Here is a 19,995-nt window from a genome sequence, read left to right on the forward strand (position 1 = left end):
GTCCTAGTGATGCAGCATTTTCATAGTCCTTACCTGCAACAGCAGAGGGACCAAGGTTTCTCAGCCTGGGATTTCTTTTAGTCAGGCATCTTTCATCTTGCTGGAGGGAAAGATGGTACATATAGACGCCAAAGACATCCAGAAAGCTGGTTTTGATAAGGAAAAGGTTAAACAGTGTTGGATAAAAGGTGAAAAAAAAAATGTTTCCTACGATCAAAGGGAATAAATTTTCTATATTCGTGCAATTATTGCCAAGTATGTAAGGAAGGATTTATAAATGTATACCCTACACAAGGGCTATTTAAATGTCGGATCCATTTAAGATCTGGGTTGTGAATACAGTCTGCCCAGACTATGCTGAAGTCCCAGATGTGTGACAAACCCTGCATTCCTCTTTCATATACCTCACCTTTCTTCAGGCTTTTAGGGACCAAATATAGAGCAAGGCCCAGCCGTAGCGGTAGTGCATTTGGAGCAACAAATCATGTTTTTAGAGATACAGAGCCAAGAAGAAATGATTGGCTTCAAGGCAAGTCCTCCAGCCTGGATATTTTCTTGCAAGCAGCTTTTCTCTTCCGAGACTCACCCTGGTCCACGCACATATCCCTATTCTTAGTTTGTTTAAATAACTGTAGCTCTGTTGATGTCAGCAAAACTATGTCAACTTAGACCAGCAGAGGATAAAATACAAGCTCTGTATGACATAAGTAGAGACAGACAGGAGGGGGAAAAAAAGGAAATACCCTTAACCACAAAACAATAAAAATACTGCAAAACGTTACATTTTATAAGCTTGTAGCCAAATTAAATGACACCATACTGGATAACTTAAGAAACACAATGTGCATTTGCAGGGAAAGCAAGCAGCATAATTTTGTGCCAGTTTTATGCCCACTGTTCATAACACTGGGGGAAAGATGGAGCAAGACACTAATGGAAACTAAGGCTTATGCAATTGATATTTCTTTACAAATTGTTCCTTAGTTATTACAGCGTAATCCTCATAAGTCCCTGGTTCCAGTTGTGCAAACACAATACATTACTTTAGGTTAATTTTCTGGGGAAACCATACATACGCATTTTTTCATTCATGTTTGTGTGTGTGTCTAAAGCTTTGGATACTGCAGGCTAATTCCAACCAAATTTGCCAGAAAGAATAGACTCAAATGTATCAGAGGAGCACATATAAATACAAACAAATTTCATGGAAAGGGGTAAATACAGGAAAGAGATGAAATAAGGGCCTTGACTAAGGTAAAGATGACAGCACTAGCAACTGCATTGTTAGATACCAGAGCATACACACTGGAGCTAGCCATAGATTTCACAAGCTCATTGCTCACAGAACAGTTTCCTGGTTTTTGTCCTCTTATCTAGCATGGATATCTTTTCCTCACTTGCTTCACAGAAGGTCATAATACTTCAAAATTTTGGTATCAGAGAGGAAATAAGACTTCAAAGCCCAGCTCATGTTCAGACTCATACGTTGCAGACAGACCTTATCTTCCAAATACACCATCCCCGGACTAGGAGGTGTGAACAACCTCAAACTTAACTGTTCAAAATCTAGATACAGCAGTCCAGAATGAGGATTTCTGCAGTAACAAAGCCAAATAGCTACATAGTTTGTTAACTTTAGCTATTGTGAAAAAGGTGAAACTGAGCCCCTGCTTAAAAAAAAACAAAAACAAAAATAATTTTGATGTCTTGTGGAAGAATGGGACTGAAGTCCAGCTGCACCTGGAACAAGACTGAGATGAAATGCCTTCACAAAAAGTTTTGGGAAAAAAATCTGAAATTTTCTCATTAGTTTATGCTGTTTCATGTGCAGACAACAACTCTTCACACCATGGTGTCCTTGTGTATGGGTTGGGATTCTCTCACGTTACAGCAATTCAATTCTTGTTTTCTTGTTGAAGATTAATAATAACATGGAAATGTGTAAAATTCAGTGGTTAAGCACAGAGCAAAGACTTTGGATAAATTTTCTTCAAATCCACAATGAAAGAAAAAGGCAAGGTTATACTGTGGAAAAAAATCAACTCCAAAACATTTCATTAGATCCCCCAAGAACAGTGCAACATAACATATAGTAATATACAAAAAATGATACAGACTTAAAATAAAACAGGAAGGCTGAGAAAGTAGCATTTGTATTTCTTTACCATGGTTGAAGCACTGAAGATCTATGACAGACAGCAGCGCTAAGAATATACTTTGCTTTCCCCAGAATTGATCTTCTATTTTTTCTCTCAGTCCAGCTTCTGTGTATCATCTTGTGTTAATTTCTTCCTTGGCCATGGATTATCACTATCAAGGTAATACAAAAGCCCAAAACAAGTGAGTTTATTGTTTTCAATATTTTCATTTAGTCACTTTAATCAATATCTGCCAAGACAATTAAAGGACTCAAATTGTTTCCCAGAGGAATTTTTCCTTCAGAGCAGACCTCTTTTTTTTCTTTTACTTTGTATTTATTCCCCTATTTATTTTAACACTAACAAAAGAGTTAACACCATTTCTCCAAATTCGTCCACTATTCTGATTCTTGTTTTATAAAGGAAATGAAATTTGTCATGCTGCTATACATCATTTGCACTGCAGTACAATGTCCCATCTGTGTGTCAAGTACAAAACAAAAGCATTTTGTGAAAAATTGCTAAAGTAGTAATGATTTTTGTCCTCAACTCTTTGTTTTGCCTTTCAATAAAGAAGGTGACATGTGCCACAAATGATATATTGTTGTTTAAGTACAACCCTAGTAACACAGTGCATAACCAAAACCATGTTTCACAGCAGAGAAACTATAGTTTACTGCCCCTATGGCTCTGATGAGAATATAATGTTCTACAGTTTATAAATGCTTTGAGGTCAACACATGATTTACTTCAGCTTGTTCATCCAATGAGCAGGAGGTCCAAAAATATATCAAGCTATTAGACAGCCCACTGGAAGCTTGGCGGAGGCTCCCAGTGATGGAAAGCATGCAATGGAAGCCTCTCTGTCAACCAGAGATGAGATAATTAGATCCAGGTAATACATTGGAGCCCCATCAGGGAACAGGACAGCATACATGTCATCTTTACGACTTTTTCTCATCCTCCACAGCAACACTGACCTGAGATAGTAAAAAGTGTGAAGGATTCATCAGTTTCAAGCAAAAGCACAGCAGCGGGATAATCAAGCTATCATCTCTCCATCATCCTCATTATCCAGAGACCTGTTGGTCTGTATAAACAGCAAAACAAAACCAACAATAGACTGAGGAGTTGTACCAGTCAAACCCAGCTTTTGTTTTATGTTCCAGGGTAACATCACATGACTCTGTTGGGCTGGAATCTCGTAACATCCAAAAAAACTATGAGTGTTCACATTTAAGTTACAAAACATCTACAAGGGGAATCCCTGTGCATTAACATAGTATTCCCTTTGCAAGAGGAAGGTAATTGAAAAATACCCATCCATACACTAGTACAAAAAAATGTGTTTCAGATAAGTTCGAAACCTAGAAGAAACTTATGCTTGCCTGGATACATGTGTACTCTTAAAAAAAAAAAAAAAATTATTTAGGAAAGTTGTGGTCAAAACTCAAAACTTTGAATACAGTGAGTGTATTCTAAAAAGGTCAAATTTTCCATGTTCCAGATTTTTATGTCTGTGCTAGTACCTGTGTTTGTAGAAAAAGTGTTAGGACAGTTTCAATCATGAAGAATTTTATGTTAAAAAATATTATCTTGTATGTTCATGTTGCTTATTGCTAACACCTAACTTCTTAGAAATTTTAGTATTTTTCACATGATATGTAAAGTATTCTTGTGAGACCCCACCTGAAGAATTGTGTTTGACTCTGGGGCCCCCAGCAAAAGAAAGACATGCACCTGATGAATTGGGTCCAGAGGTGGGCCACAAAGATAATCACAGGACTGGAGCACCTCTCCTGTGAAGAGAGGCTGAGAGAGCTGAGGCTGTTTAGCCTAGAGAAGAGAAGGTTCCACAGAGATCTTATAGTGGCCTTCCAGTATTTTAAAGGGTGCCTACAGGAAAGATGGGGAAGAATTCTTGATATAGAATTATAGCGATAATTCTGTATAGCAATAGTACAAGGGGTAAAGGTTTTAAACTAGAACAGGGCAGATTTAGATTAGATTTAAGGAAGAAATTCTTTACCGAGGATGGTGGGGCTCTGGAATTGGTTGCCCAGAAAAGTTGTGCATGCCCCATCCCTGGAAGTGTTCAAGGCCAAGTCAAATGGGGCATTGGGCAGCCTGGTCTAGTGGAAGGTGTCCCTACCTATGGCAGGGGCGTTGGAACTAGATGGTCTTTGAGGTCTCTTCGCACCCAAATCATTCTACGTTTCTGTGTTTACCTACTGCAGAGGTACCGATATCACTACATTTGTCAGTGCTTTTGAATCTATTTTCACAGTACCTTGGTGCCTTAGTAGACACTGGGAATATTATTTTAATATGGGAATATTAAAAAACTTTATATATAGTACTATTCCTTTTCCCCCGAACACATAGAGGTTGACTTTTGGTCTGTTTTCTGACCTGATAGCTGACATGTAGAAACATCTTTCTTCTCCTTTCTTCCATTCACACGGTGAAAATAAATAAGGACAAAAGGTTACAGAAAAAAAAAAAAAAAAGAAAAAAAAGAATCAGTTATCCCAAATGCAGAAACCATCTGAAGCTCCACTAGTAATGGTAGCACAGTCCCTCACTAGGGGAACTGATGGACTAATTCTATGTGCATTATTTACATATGCACTAACTTCCTATATTTTCTTGAACATATATTCTGTCAACACATCAGGAAAGGAAAACAGGAGGTGGCTCCTACATGTTAGGAATGGATTATCTGCATTTCACACTTCAGTCTTAAAAGCAATCTTAAAGTTTAAGCCTGGAAAAAACAGGATCCTCATGATCAAGTATATGGCTTAATCATGCAAAAGTTGGAATGAAATTTAAAATAAAGCTGTTGAAATAAATATGACTGAGATTCATGCCTCAGTGAACATTTACTGTCAAGATACACACCCACCATTGATTGTAACTCTCTTCTGAGAAAATATGAACAAGTCCTTAAAGAAAAGACATTGAGAGAACCACCAATATGAGGTAGGTTCAAAAAAGAATCAGAAAAATCAGATTCCAGACAGCACTACATCTTGTCATATAATATACCTCTGAATAAAACATCCTGAAATAAAATGTAGGAGAAAAAAAATATTTTTTCCACCTGTCGTCAAAGTAAAATTTATTTTTCTAATCTTTCCTTTATGGGAATAACACTGTGTATCTTCATGGAGGTCCAGGACCTTAAAAGAGAAGTTGTGGCAACCATTTTTGATGTCACCAAAGGTGAGTAAATTTAAGCTACTGAAAACACTAAAAGAGGAAATATACACATCTTATAAAAGAAGTACTAAGATTAAAAATGAAAAAGCAGGGCAGGCTAGATAAAATCAATATGAGTTTTCCCAGGGTGTTCTTTTAAAAACATTATTTTGTTTCTTCCTTGACCACAATATATACAGAAAATAGGCATTTCTATGATTCATAATCCCAAAATTTTTACCTCCATGAAGTTGTTCTTGAAGACTCAGAAGCTGAATGGATTTAATACTAGAACATTTATAATGGCAAATCACACATCTTTAGCATCACAGAGTTAGGGAAGCATTTAGCACTGCCTATAAATACTACTAAAGGCAAAACCATGAATTACTCTTATAGTTACGGAAAACAAATTTAAATTCTGCAGTAGTACTCATGAAGAAAGCTTTGCAGTATAGCTCTTAGCAACCAGTGTTAGCATGGATCTGGCTCTTGGACACTGGATAAATTACAGAAATGACACAGTGAAGGCATGGAAAAAATGTAGAATATATGCAGATAAAAATAATAGAAACAAAACTGTAGGCTGAATAGGACAAGCCTTAAGATTTAAAACTGGACTTTATCTACCTCTAGCACTAGGAGAAGAATATAAAGATGATCCTTTTTTTCCCCCCTTTTTCTTTCTTCATTTGCTCCTGTAATGTACAACATTTACCTCAAGTTGTCTAAACTCAGGAAAAAGTCATCCCCATGGATAACATATATTTGCAGGCATGACACAGGAAAAGCCTTTGTAGGAACTTCTCAGGAGCAACAGCCATGCAGGAAAGCAAGACACACAATAGAAGCTGACCATTCTTATGACTTAAATCAGAAAAGAGAGATATCTAAGAATTTGCTACCAATTAAATCTGGAATGCATGCCAGCTTTTACACATGCAAAAAAAATGGCACAGTGAAGGAAAAAAATTGCAAGCTAAACTGAAATTGGGAGATTGCAATAAAACAGAATCAAGACTTGAGGCAATTGCATATTATGGGACTTATTTAGAACAAGAGGAGCGAAATAATTCCAGAAGGCACAGGAACAAATATACAAATTAAAGGAAGTAAAAGGATTTTAAGAACATACAGAGATTCAACATGTCAGTGAAGTGCATGATGAGTGAATGCTTAAAGCATGTTTGGACAAAATCTGTATATCCGGAGACAGTACTACAGAAAAGAAGCAGAACCCAACTGACAAGTAGACCCTGCCCTTCTATTGAGGGTCATCATGACACCATAAAACAAAATTATTTTTTTTCTTTATATGATTTCAAGTTGAAGATAAAAGCAAAAAAAAAAAAGCAAACAAAAAAAGACAAATAATAAAAACACACACGCAAAAAAAAAAAACCACACAAATTAATTTAATTTGCTCCCAGAATCTTCTTAATATTTTCCAATAATTAATTACTCACATGCAGCCTGACTTCCAGATTTCCATCTCAAGACACAGTTTTTACAACTCTTTTATAAGCCAGCATGACTGAAGAGACAGACACAGTCCACCCTGCTGGGCTGTGGTCCTAGATGGGATTTGCTGTCTTTACCCCCAGTAAAAACTGATGTAATCAAAGGCTGAGAATCTTCTGAATGCCAGGGAGACTCTGAAATAAACTACCTCTTTATTTCAATGAGATGGGCTACTACACACCTACCATTTTGCCCAGTAGAAAGAAGAGCGAAGGCTCTTCTGCCAGTGGGAGCAACTTGTTTTCACTCTGGAGTCTCCCATCCAAGTTCAATAGCATTTGATTTTCTAATGACAGTTTAAGATGATATAAACACACATGCATACAGAGCATTGTGTGCTTTATGTAATAACAAACTTCATTTCTTCTTTAAAACAAAAGACTATTTTTTTAAAAAAGTTAACTAGCTTAGTGAGTCTTCACATCATAACTTTAAAGCTTTTAAGAAACTTCTCATCATGCTTCACCCCACCAAATGAACAAATATGAAAAAACAACACCCAAAAGAACAGCCAAACAAAAGGAACCTTCACTCAAGATTGTTACAGAAGTTCAGAAGGGCAGAGTGTTTTTTCTTAGGTATACAACACCCTCTGTGAAACTACCTCAGCCAAGTGTGAAAAGCTGTCTCACTTATAAGTAACCCAGAGGAAGAACAAACAAACAAGCAAACAAACAAACAAAAAACAGTGAAATTATCAGAAATGGTATCTTGCAAGTGGCAACAATTATGTTGTTGGCATCCTTTCACAAAGAACAGCATGAAAAAACAAAACAAAAAAAAAAACACCTTTAAATGAAAAGTGAGCACTTAGAAATTAGAGCATTGTCATGTAGGATATCTGTGAATCAGGCTGCAAAAAAAAATTAAGCAGGTGAGTGTTACTGTCAATCACCAATGATGTGCAATATCACTATAGGAATCTATATTAATATTACCTACTGTGTGCTGAACTGATAATGACAAATAATAAAGTCCATCTATCTGCTAAACAGTACAAAAAACTCCCCCAAAATAACAGATTTAATTTTGTAAAGAATAGTGATGATAGAAGAAATCAAACAAATCAATCACGTTTACTCTAAGCAATAATCGTTTACTGATGACAACTGGATCTTACAATATATACTATAAAAATTTCATACAAGTTACCTTCAAGCATTCATTAGGTCATCTGAATTTAACTGCAATTTCCAAAAATCATAGAATAAATTTTATTCTGTACCTTTTCCACAAATTAATATGTATGTACTTTTTGAGGTGTAGTATAGATAATGAAGAGCAGAGCTTCCCACAAAGGTGGAGAAAATTCATTCTAGAATAATAATTTATTACCTTTGTCTTTGTTGATCTAATAATGTTTAATAGTACATATACTTTTACACTGACGTCTTACAATGAGAGGGTCAAATCAGCTCAACAAAGCTGGAAGACTAGCACAAGTGTCTGTTCTTGTCTATAAATATTACATAGCAGACTTTTCACGAGTGAGAATGTGAAGGGATATTCCTGAAAAGGAATGCAAATTTACCATGAGGGAAAACATCAGAAAATTGAAAAAGCTATATGAGTTCAAACACCTATGAGTGTAAAAAGTAAAACTTAAATCAGGGAGATGTCAACACTTTATATTTCAATATGGTTCAGAAGAATATAACCAGAAAACAAATCACATACATATATGAAGTGTCTTAAACAGATGTTTTTATCAAAAACTGTATGGATTATTACAAGACAGTTATTATATTTGTGAAGCATTTGTTAAGTGCTCACATAAAATGCAGATTAGGCATTTGATTAGTTTCCCACACTTCTCTGAACTCTCTCCAAAACCCTAACAACATCTTGTAGATGGCATACTCTTTATGACACAGCTGAAAAGAGATAATAAATAATATGGCAAGATGGAAAGTATTACAAAGTTAAAACTGAGTCTTTGGATTGTGTCATGTATTTTCTTGTGTTTCCGAAAGTACATACCATTGGATGCAATGGCATATTGGTGTTCTTGCACCCCTGAATCTTCTGGTACTAACCACTAGTGAAGATAGGCTACCAAGCTATTGTTCTTAAGGTCTGACATACTTATAAGCCTGTCATTTTTGCATATGCCAGACCACCTCCAAAGACAGATCACTTCCTCTAAATCTAAATCTCTTCAGCCCAAAAAGATGTTACCAACTCCCTCCTCCTAACAGTAAGTCTGTTTTTTAGCTGAACTAGCAGAGACCTATTGTGATTGTTGTCTCTGTCACAGAACTTCACTGAAATTGCATCTTGCCAAAAGACAAGACACTCTTTATCAATATTCACTAATAATTGTAATGTTTAAGCTCCACATTCAAAGTACTTTACACAGGCTACATAGCTTTGCCAATATTTCCCAATATAATCGTAATTTTGCATGTGGCAAAAACCAGTCGGAGAAAGTAAGCTATTTGCTTATTATCAAAGAGCTGAATTCTGGATCAGAGACAATGCACAAGTTCCTACTTTTGAGTGATGGGGAACATTTGCTCACATTCAGTAGTTTGACAGACAAAGTGTTACAGTGCATCCCAGATGTGGTCTGCTGCTGGCTACAAATAAGTGGCAGTGACTTTGCAAACTTTGCAGACATCCATGGCAAAAAGAAACAGGCGTATGAGTGTTTTCACACAAAGATCAAGCACCCTGTTGACAAATGCTCTGTAGCAAAGATGGCCTCTGGGTGGCCCAGCCACCCACTACACTAATGCATCAGGGACAATTTCTCTTTGCAGACACAGGATCATGCCAGCATGAAAAGGAAGGAGACTATTGCCTCTTCATGAGCTCTCACATCGTGGTCACCTCTCAATCCATCAAACAGATGTGAACAGAAAGCTGCCAAAAACAGTAGTGTGCTATTGCTGTAAGTCTGCTAATTCCCTATGCACTGTTTAATTATATGAACAGCTCAGGATACTAATCAACATTTCACATCATGATGATGCTGTTATAAATGTAATTATGAAAGCAACGTGAATAATTTCATTAACTACCATATTTCAAACTGTCTAGTTCTCTCCACTCCCGCTGGTGGCAACATACTATGGGGCTGCTCAGCACTTCTGGCAATTAGGCCACTTATATATGACATGTTTGTACTTAAAAGCAGAATCCTGCAAACCTGAATCAAGTAGAAACTAACTCTGATATCAGTTGTAGTTTTGCCAGAATTAGGACTGCAATATTTAAGCCACTGTGTGCTGAGGTTTCTTAACAGAAATATTTGCAATATTTGATTTTGAAATTGTGAATCCATTAGCCAAATGGCAGGAAGTAAGTCTGCCAGTGGCCCTATACACACAGTGTCAATAACTATCCATTCTTTCTTTCTGCTTCTCACTATTTGCAATCCAGTGGTATTTGGCAGGCTACAAAAGGGAGAGTAGCCACGTCAGCTATGTGCTTTACAAATAAGGGAAAAAGAGAGGCTGGGTCTCAGACAATACATAATCTAGAATTATGGAAGGAAAAGACAGGAGGTGAGAGGTTATATAGACAATATAACAATATAAGCTCCTCCACTGGAGAAAAAAAAAAAAAAGTAAAATAAAAAAAGTCATGGGTTAGAGTTGTTTTCAACAGTACCAGTGAAATCAGATTTTAAAAACTGCCTCCCTTTTGCTTCCTTGTCCTGGTACCCAAACCAGTATGTTCCTGCTCCTCCTTTCTCCCCACTTGTCTACCCTCTCCTCTGTTCAGGCTGTGCCTTTGTCATTGTTGATTTCAGCTTCACAGTAGATGACACAAGTGAAGGCAAGCAGAAGCCCACCAGAGCAAGTGGTTTTAAATAATATTTAAATAATAGTTATGACTCAGTGCTAACCACAGATTGACTACTGACATCGTGTGTCGGGTGATGTGAGCAGTCCTCAGGCTGTGCATGTCGCTTATCTGTGCATGTTGTTTGTTCACCACACTGAAACCCTCAGGCCATGTCAATGCAATGCTGAAAAAGAGGGAGGGGAGGGGAGGGGAGGGGAGGGGAGGGGAGGGGAGGGGAGGGGAGAGAAAAGGGAAAGGGAAAGGGAAAGGGAAAGGGAAAGGGAAAGGGAAAGGGAAAGGGAAAGGGAAAGGGAAAGGGAAAGGGAAAGGGAAAGGGAAAGGGAAAGGGAAAGGGAAAGGGAAAGGGAAAGGGAAAGGGAAAGGGAAAGGGAAAGGGAAAGGGAAAGGGAAAGGGAAGGGGAAAGGGAAAGGGAAAAGGGAAAGGGAAAGGGAAAGGGAAAGGGAAAAGGGAAAAGGGAAAAGGGAAAAGGGAAAAGGGAAAAGGGGAAAGGGGAAAGGGGAAAGGGGAAGGGAAAGGGAAAGGGAAAGGGAAAGGGAAAGGGAAAGGGAAAGGGAAAGGGAAAGGGAAAGGGAAAGGGAAAGGGAAAGGGAAAGGGAAAGGGAAAGGGAAAGGGAAAGGGAAAGGGAAAGGGAAAGGGAAAGGGAAAGGGAAAGGAAGACGAGACGAGAAAAGAAAAAGAACCCTGAGCTCAAATCCGTCCCCCAGCATGCTCCTACATATTAAGATGTGTCCAGAGTGTGGTTAGCTGTTTAAATGCAACCATCATCGTACACAACAGCAGTAAAGGACATTTGTGGTCTGATTCAGGTGCCTAGGAGCCCACCTGTACAATTTACCGGGTGTTTTAAAATCTTGTGAACACTGCACTTATAAATAATAAAATCTCAGAACATTCCCACCAGCTACTGTTTCTATTTAAAACTGATGGAGTTTTGCTGAGCTAAAACCCACGGTGTCATTTCTTTACTAGTTTTATGTATTGCATTTTCATGTGCACATTCTACAGCAATTATAAATTAAGAAGTTTAAGTAAATATATTATGCAGATGAAAAATAAAATCCATGAGAAAAAACAGAAGAAGAAGAAGAAGAAGAAGAAGAATGACTGGCATATTGTGCTTGACTCAGGCTATCACTATGAGTTGTATAAAGATATTAACAAAAATTTTAATTCAGAGATCCCACAAGGGAAGTACACAGAAGCTGGCTTTTTAAATAAGAACTATATTAAGCTCATGAACATCTTTGAATCCTTTTTTATATTTATATCCAATATAATGACAATTTTCTGAGTTACGAATGACCTTAAAACAGGAAGCCTGAATTACACATATAGCTGGGGGATAAGATTCAGATGAATCTTAAAGAAGCATGAACTTACGACTAAATTAAAATAAACACATCATTAAATGTATGAAAACAGCCTATTTCATTGAAGTACAACTTTTCTTGAAGGTAGATTTGGTTTGGAGCAGAAGCAAAAAAAAAAAAAAAGAAAAGAAAACTAATTGTATTTTTTAATGAAATATATGATTTCAGAATCATGTCAGGGAGTTTGTAATATATGAGTATGACTTATACTTCTTATAGCTACACGTGTTGATTAGCCTTACGATTATAAATCTTATTCTTATTTTTATGATTCCTAACTATGTGTAAAGTTTCACAGCACTGCAGAAGCTGTCAATGGGAGATCTCACCTTGATAGTGCACTATCAGTTTTTTGCCCTGTTTTTAAACTTTAAAATGCTTTTAAAGAAAGTTAGGCTATGATTAAGTGGAAGGGAGGCAACAATTAAAAGTCTATCATTCCCATGTTCTTTCTGCTGTTGTGTAACAAATAAAGAATTTATGGGTGTGATTCTCAGTTTTATGTTAGTGAAACTGCAGTGATTCCAGTGGAGTTATTTTGAGTTACAGCCACAGTGAAAGGAGAATCGGGACCTATTGTACTAAATAAATTTAATACACAATACACAGTCCCACTAGATTCAGCTTTAAAGAGAAATAACACAAAAAAAAAAAAAAAAAAAAAAAAAAAGAAGCAAAGTGAACATCCACAAGAGTTCTGCAATAACTTTTAGCAAACAAATATTATTCTGAATTTCCACATTTCCTTGACATTCATGAAAAACTCTACTGAAAAACTCAAAGTATAAAAAGTGAGTGGTATCTTAGCCTCATAAGGGCAACAGGGAAGTCAAACTTTGCAATGTATGGATGACTGTATACAGGATCAAAGAAAACACAGAAATGTTTCTTGCTTAAACAATAGAACCAAGCAGATTTTCTTAAGGCTTGTACGATTAAAATTAGCACTTTTGAATTTTTATACTTAATAGCAGGTTTCATTACTCCTTTTCCTTAGCAGGAGTAGTAACAATAACATTGAACTGCTTTTAAATAACAATGGTCTTAATGTTAACACTGTTCCATCACACCAAGCACTGGCATTGTGCAGACCTCAGAAGAATGCGCGTTATTATACAGGCTTGTTATTTTCTCACGCTTTGGTTCAATGAGATTATTTATTTATTGGTCAAGGCAAGAAAGCCTGTGTACAATTCTTATTATAAGCAATGTTTTACCTGTTCCGGGTTACCCTTGTGAAGCTCTTTTGTTTCCACAGGAACAGCTCTAGATTAGATAGATCTAGATTGGATTGGATTGGATTGGATTGGATTGGATTGGATTGGATTAGATTAGATTAGATTAGATTAGATAGAACCGTACCTGCTGATGCTGAATGTGGCTGAGGAAAGGATCTTAGACTTGGGACTTCAAGTCTCCACATTCATTGTCAATGGTGCGATGCCAACAACCTGACCAAACAAGTGCTGTGCTCCACACACGGTACATGTAATCCCTCTCTCTTTCACAAGCCATATGACATCAGCCTGTCATGGGAAATGAAGGAATACTGTACGTTGAAGCTTCAGAGAATAAAGCTACTGTTACCTTCAGCCACATCAGAAATTCTGCTTGCATGTATCAGAAGGTGGTGGGCAGATATGGAGTAAAGCAAAGCTCACCAGTCCAGGTAAGCATTTATTTGGGAATGGCTGGTCATTCACACATACCTAAATTCAAGGAGAAATCCACAGATGAACAAGACTGCATAGGGCACTAGACTCAGCATTTATAAAGGAACCATAACACTACAATATATCAAACCGTGTCCTTGTAAAGTCAGCTTCTTTGCTGAAGAGAATTTAATTTAACCATAAACAGTAGAGAGAGAAGACTTTGCTTTTCTAGTAAGCTCTACCACAATGTGAAAGGAAAAGTGAAATGAGAGAAAAGTTTGTGTGGCATTTCTGTTTTATATCAATGTGGTTTTTATGAGAGAAACATGAAAACGTGTACTTATTTCACTCGCTTTTAGTCTGATCAATCTCATTCACCATTTCTGCAGGTTAAACTTTAAAAAACTGTTTTAACTGAACTTTACAAACAAGTAGAGACTGTCAGGTTGTGAAACCCATAGCCCTTTTCTTAATTTCACTCTCATGTTTGTGACAGATAGGGAGAAAGCTCAAGTAATTTCAACCGGACATCATTTTCTGTGGGAGAAATACAGAACAGGTGATGTAAACAGAGCAGCCTCATTTTTTTTATCTGACTACAAAGATCAGGATATAGGGATTCTCAAATTGTGTTATTTTAAATTTGGAAGAACCACACTGACAACACAGAGCATTTTAGTCATAACTAAAAATTATGTACTAACATAGCTCTAATAAATCATTTAACAAATGTTTAAACATTTTAGACAATACAAATTGGTATTTAATACGTAGCTAAAAATAAAGGCCTCCATCCAGAAAAGGAAATTTAACTGCTCAGAAGATATTGAGCTCACAGAGTTTGTTTTTAAGCTGAAGATATCAGCCAATGACATGTGATTCCATGGAAGGACCTTTCTTGAAAAGTTGGATCCAATCAGATTGCTTCCCTGAAATATCCAGAAATAGAGTATCTGAATTCAAGCTGCCTCAGCTTATTCCCAACATTTGTAAACAGCTTGAAGCATTTGGATAAATTTAGTTCTATGCAATCATCATCAAAATTGCAATGGCAAAAATTTGGCTGGCTGAACATAATGCCTCAGGTACATGAGCCCTTTTTCTTCTCCAAGCTGTGATCCCTTTCTTGCTTAATTGAAATGAGCAGTCAGAATAAATATGAAGAATATTTTGTGGCTGAATGCAGAAAATATTGAACATTAAAAATAATACATACATTGTCTAGATTCTCCTGAGTAGCTCTCCAGGTTTCATTGCAGCTTTTGAATGTAAAGTCCACAGTGTAGAAATGCTGAAGTTTAATATGCTTTTATAGAAGCTCCTTGTCACCTTCTGCTGAACAAATTCTGGAAAACAACATTCTTGAATATTTCCCTAGTCTCACAATAAAATCAGTAAATAAATAAATATATGTAAATTTGCATCATAGGCAAGCACAACCCTTTATATAACGTTCCCACCAATATTTTGGTATGCGTCCCTCTTAAGAATACTTTAAAAAGTGAAAGAGTTTGTGATATAAGCAAATACGTTCACACAAAAATTTGCCCATGGGATGACTGGCCTAAAACCTGTTTGCAAAAGTCGTTAAGTAATCTGGGGGAAAGTAACAATGCCTCGTGAGCAAGGTGATCTATCAAAAACTGCAAACAAATAAGTAGATGAAGACACACTCAAAAGAGTTTGCAAAACAATTGCAGGCTTTAATGCATGTTTCCATGCAGGTTTTCTAATCAATTTCAAGCTAAGATTCATTTCAAACCACTCCTCCTCCCTCCAAAACAAAAAATGGGGTAAATTCACCAGATGCATTACTTACCACATCTGTCACCTTGCTGTCAACTCCTAACACTTTTCTTTCCCCAGTGCTATCAAAAAGTTCAAAAGGGAAGATCATCTGATTTTTCTTGACAATCCTTTTTCTATTTCCTAATCTGCAAGCACATATATTTGACGTATTTAGCTCTGGCTGGTTTATTTCGGGTTTTATACTTTTCAGAGGTTTACTGTATGTGTGTTACCATATATGTCTCAATATGTACTTAAAAAAAAAAAAAGGAAAGAAAGAAAGGGGAAAAAATCATTCTGTTTCAAATAATGAGCATGTGCACCTTTTTGCCTCAGGCCTTTATACACAATTTAGCCAGAAAGCCAGGGCAGATCATGATTTAGCATTTGACATCTCTTGCCTTCAGGCCAGGGGAGACTAATACAGATTTCTGACTCTGAGCACACCATGGAAAAAAAAAAGTGTGAGAGAGAGGCCTTTTATTGACTAAATGATAAAGAGGTTTGTAATGATAAATAACAGTCATTTTATTGTGGAATTCCCCAGAAAAGATGCATTCTGCAGTGTCTGAAGAAGCCTAAAAGCCGAAGCTGGTTCCCTGTGGATCCAAACCTGTTAAGCTCCAATCTTTCTGGGCAGAAATAGAGGTCGCAAATTGCATAGGACCTGCACTATTAAAACTGTATAAGCATGATACATAATCACTGCTGCATCCAGGACGGTTAGCACTAAGAGGATTAGCTGAAGGCTGCTTCTGGTTCTCTCTCCCCCAGCCTGCATCTAAAACAAGCCTGGTGCAAACCCAGCCTGCTTGAGAATTTTCTGCCAGCTTTGATCGATAGTTTAATTGTAAACTTTGGGAGCAATAATGGATAATTCGGCTTGAACCGTCCATTATAAGCACTGCTGCTGAGGATGCAGCCTTCAAAATTAAACAAGAGTTGTGTAATATTATTACATTTGTACCGCTCACCTACAGTTAAATTCCATTTACAAATACTGTCTTGACAATGTATGGAGTTCAATAAACATAGGCCCAGGTGGGTTGAGTGGGGAAAGGAAAGAAGAAAGAAGTTGAAGACAATTATTTGCCATCTATTCTGGAAATATTTTTATTTTGACTTCACATACTAAAACACACAGAAATGGAAATAGAGAGACAAGGCAGATACAATTTCAAGGATAGAGCTTAGCTGTGGTTACTGTTTCGACTGCTGCAACGTGATGGCGATGTACTTAAATCCCGTCAAATGAGGTAGCTCTGGGGAGATCCTGGAATGACAGTACTGCTGGGAAAATAGTCTGGAGAGGTGGTAAATATGCATTGCTCAGACCACATTGCCCATGTAGACATAACCAAATTTTTATTAGTACCTAAACCAGTTCATTGATCTAGACTGGATAAAGCTGTGCTAGTATATGGGTCATTTTCTATAACACAAGAAGGCACAACAGCATTCTGTGGTTTAAAAATATATACATAATAGTAATAATAATAATAAAAACACCCTGCCTTGGAAGATGAATAGACAAAATGGACAGGAATTTAGCTATCAAGCTTTCTGGCAGTATTATATATGCAGACTTCTTCATGCCCGGCTAGTATACAGCTAAACGCAGAGCATTCTCACTGCCTTTCTTACCACATGGTAAGATACTGGACAGAAAACTATCTAACATGCAAAAATGAGCAAAAAAACAAGAGGCTTATGTTTGTTTGGAAGTCTAAAGCTCCACTTGAAAAATGAACTGAGGAGAAAACAAAATGTAGCAGTTCAATAGGTAGGATCTTCAGGCCAGGAAGTTACTGAGCTTGGCACATGAAGCCAAATAGCATTAATCCCTGCAACAGCACAGCACTTGCTCTGTGAGCAAGCCATGCCTTCACAATGGCTCTAATTTTCATCTCATCAGAAGTTTTCAAGGAAATCTTCATCACATTTTACTCCTTTTTCTTTTACAACAAAGATATATTTGTTCCATCTGTAATAACTTTATAAAATGATGCAGATGTTGGCATCATAAAGGAACTGCAGGTTTTTAGCCTTTTACTGTGGTTTTCTCTTTTGGGAGAATGAAGTAAATTAAGGTTTTCTTTGCTCATCATCAGTTTATAATGCTACCGTAATGCTGCCAACTCCAACAGAGAACCGTGCAAACACAAAGTTACATCAGCAAAGAATCCTAGGTGGTAAAACAGACCAGAGTTTGCAAATGTGAACTGCATTGCAGGGAATCTAGGAACTACCTATGGATCTAATGGTGTATGCTCAAAGAGAATCAAAACTAATATCAACTGATATCATCAATACAAGTTCAGGACTCTAAGGTCAGGTATTTTGGGATGGACAGAAAGCAGAATCTGTAACTAACGCATAATTTGTACTTTGCATTCACATGCAAATCTCAAGTACAAGCATGCACTTCCCCAAAGGAAGGATTACAGGTTAGGAAATGGTACAGACCAGAATCTGACATTCTATTGGATTCTTCATGTTTTGTAGGCCACCCCTCTAAATTTCATGTATTGTCATATTGAATAATGTACTAATCAACGTAAATTGATCAGTGCTACACTCTGTAAGCTATTTAGAGTTATTTATCTCAACCTTAGAGTTGAGACAGCTTTGCACTGAGAAGTATGGATCTGAGTCCTTGTGGTCTCTCTCTCTATGGGAAAAAAAAATAAAAATTAAAATTAAAAAAAAAAAAAAAGCAGTATCTTAACCCTTCAAAGTTTTTGCTAAAGACCTCCTGCTAGACTGTGGAAAAGTTTCCATCTCCCTGTGTCTCAGTCAACTTGTTGTTAGCACAGCATACACAACAATTTCGTGTTTCTAGCAGAGCAGTAGTGATAATAAACAACATTAAAAATTGCACTTTGATGTGCCGTTCAGTTTAATTTGAAATAATGAAAATGCCCCATGTAAAATGTCATGCCTGCGATAAATCCCTACCTTCTACCATTTTCCTGCTTCAACTTCCACAGGTGGTTTAACCTTCACATTTCCACCTTAACTTATTTTACACTAAGCCCTCAAATATATAAACACGTACAAACTGGGATTTGCACCAAGCTAATAATACATTGGTTTATAGCTGGTTAAGCAAAACTTGGATTCATTTAAGAGTGCTATTTGTTTTTTCTATTTAGACATTTTTTTGCCACATCTTTAACCTGATCAAGAAAATTTTAAGACAATGTGACATAGTTATTTATCAACAAATGCAAGCCAGTTTACGAGCAATTCCACTTGGCAAAGGATGCTTTACAGTTAAAAGTGTAAATGTACTGGGGTTGACGATATGCAGCTGTTTAGCAGAACACTGTGGCTGCATAATAAATAGAATTAAAACTAAGAGAGTCCAAAGTGTTTTCCAGCTTTTGTGGGTCCTTCACACAAAAAGAGATTAAAGCAGAACTCTTTGTGAGAAAATAAGGTGGAAGTTCTGCTTGGCCTAGTTACCGTGGTGACTGACACAGTTCAATCTATTAAATTGTGTCCTGTGGTCATAAGCTATCAACCTGTGCTCAACAAACAAGGATAAGTAGTTAGCATCCCTCAGAATGGAGACAATGTTATCCTATTTAGTGATTTAGTAAATGCTGGAGATTTCCTCATCCCCTTCCCGAGAAACTGATTCAGGACAATGTGTAACGTTTGAAGGGGAAAAAGTAAGCTATGTAATAAGTTAAGTCCTTTCAGTCATTTAAGTATCAGAATAGTTCATTTTTTTAGGATTCTTCAGCTTTGCTTAGAACAGAACATAACCAACATAAGCCAACTGAAAGATCATGATTCCCTTTAATGACTCTCCCTCTTTTTTCTGCTTCTTGAGGGGAGCCATCACCCTCAAGACTGTCCCCTCCCCTTTCCTCTTCTGTTTTTCCTGGTTTGCCAAATTCCTGCAATTTACTTTTATCAGAAAGCTCAACTGAGTTGTAATAAAAAGACATACAAAACCAATTTGACAAAGATAACCACAGATAAGTATTCAGTGCATATAGGCTCACTCCATATAGGAGAAGACCTATCATCACCCAAAGCTCTGGGTTAGTTGAGATCTGGATGAGATCTGATTCTTCAAAGCCTTCATCTCTCTCTCACACTTGGTTCATAGGGAATGTCAGCATGCCCTCTTTCAGTCAAAGCTGGGTATTGGAGGGGTTACAAAAACATTTCAGAGGGACAAGTGTTCTGCTCTTTCTCAGTAGTCTCACATTCATGTGAAATGAACTAAACTACCATTTGCAATTGTGGAGTTTCTTATTCCCAATTCTCCTTGGATCTCAATAGCATTTTTCTCAAGACTAATTTCATCTCAGTAAATCTGATAAGAGATTTAAAGAAATACACATTTTTGGTAGAGATAGAGTATTCATGCAGGCATCCGGCCATCACTTTCAGAAAAAAAAAAAATATATATATATATATATATATAATTTTCTGCAAGCTCTTCAGTTTTCTGTTTGTAGAAAAACTTCTTGGCAGATGCTGGTTA

The 19,995-nt window shown here is 36.9% G+C and overlaps 1 long non-coding RNA gene across 1 annotated transcript in view; it reads right to left on the reverse strand.

Annotated features, from left to right (window-relative positions):
- Positions 1–19,887, reverse strand: part of LOC106034863 (uncharacterized) — a 29,801-nt gene extending 9,914 nt beyond the window's left edge. Inside the window, exons 1-7 of the long non-coding RNA XR_007166263.2 lie at positions 15,523–19,887; positions 14,920–15,049; positions 13,411–13,574; positions 4,551–4,588; positions 3,119–3,228; positions 2,166–2,310; positions 34–146 (exon numbers count right to left, since the gene is read on the reverse strand). This is a non-coding gene — a long non-coding RNA (uncharacterized lncRNA). The remainder of the gene's footprint in view (positions 1–33; positions 147–2,165; positions 2,311–3,118; positions 3,229–4,550; positions 4,589–13,410; positions 13,575–14,919; positions 15,050–15,522) is intronic.
- Positions 19,888–19,995: the final 108 nt, after the last annotated feature.

The sequence above is a fragment of the Anser cygnoides genome, chromosome 2 (assembly GCF_040182565.1).
Source record: "Anser cygnoides isolate HZ-2024a breed goose chromosome 2, Taihu_goose_T2T_genome, whole genome shotgun sequence".
Taxonomy (NCBI): domain Eukaryota; kingdom Metazoa; phylum Chordata; class Aves; order Anseriformes; family Anatidae; genus Anser; species Anser cygnoides.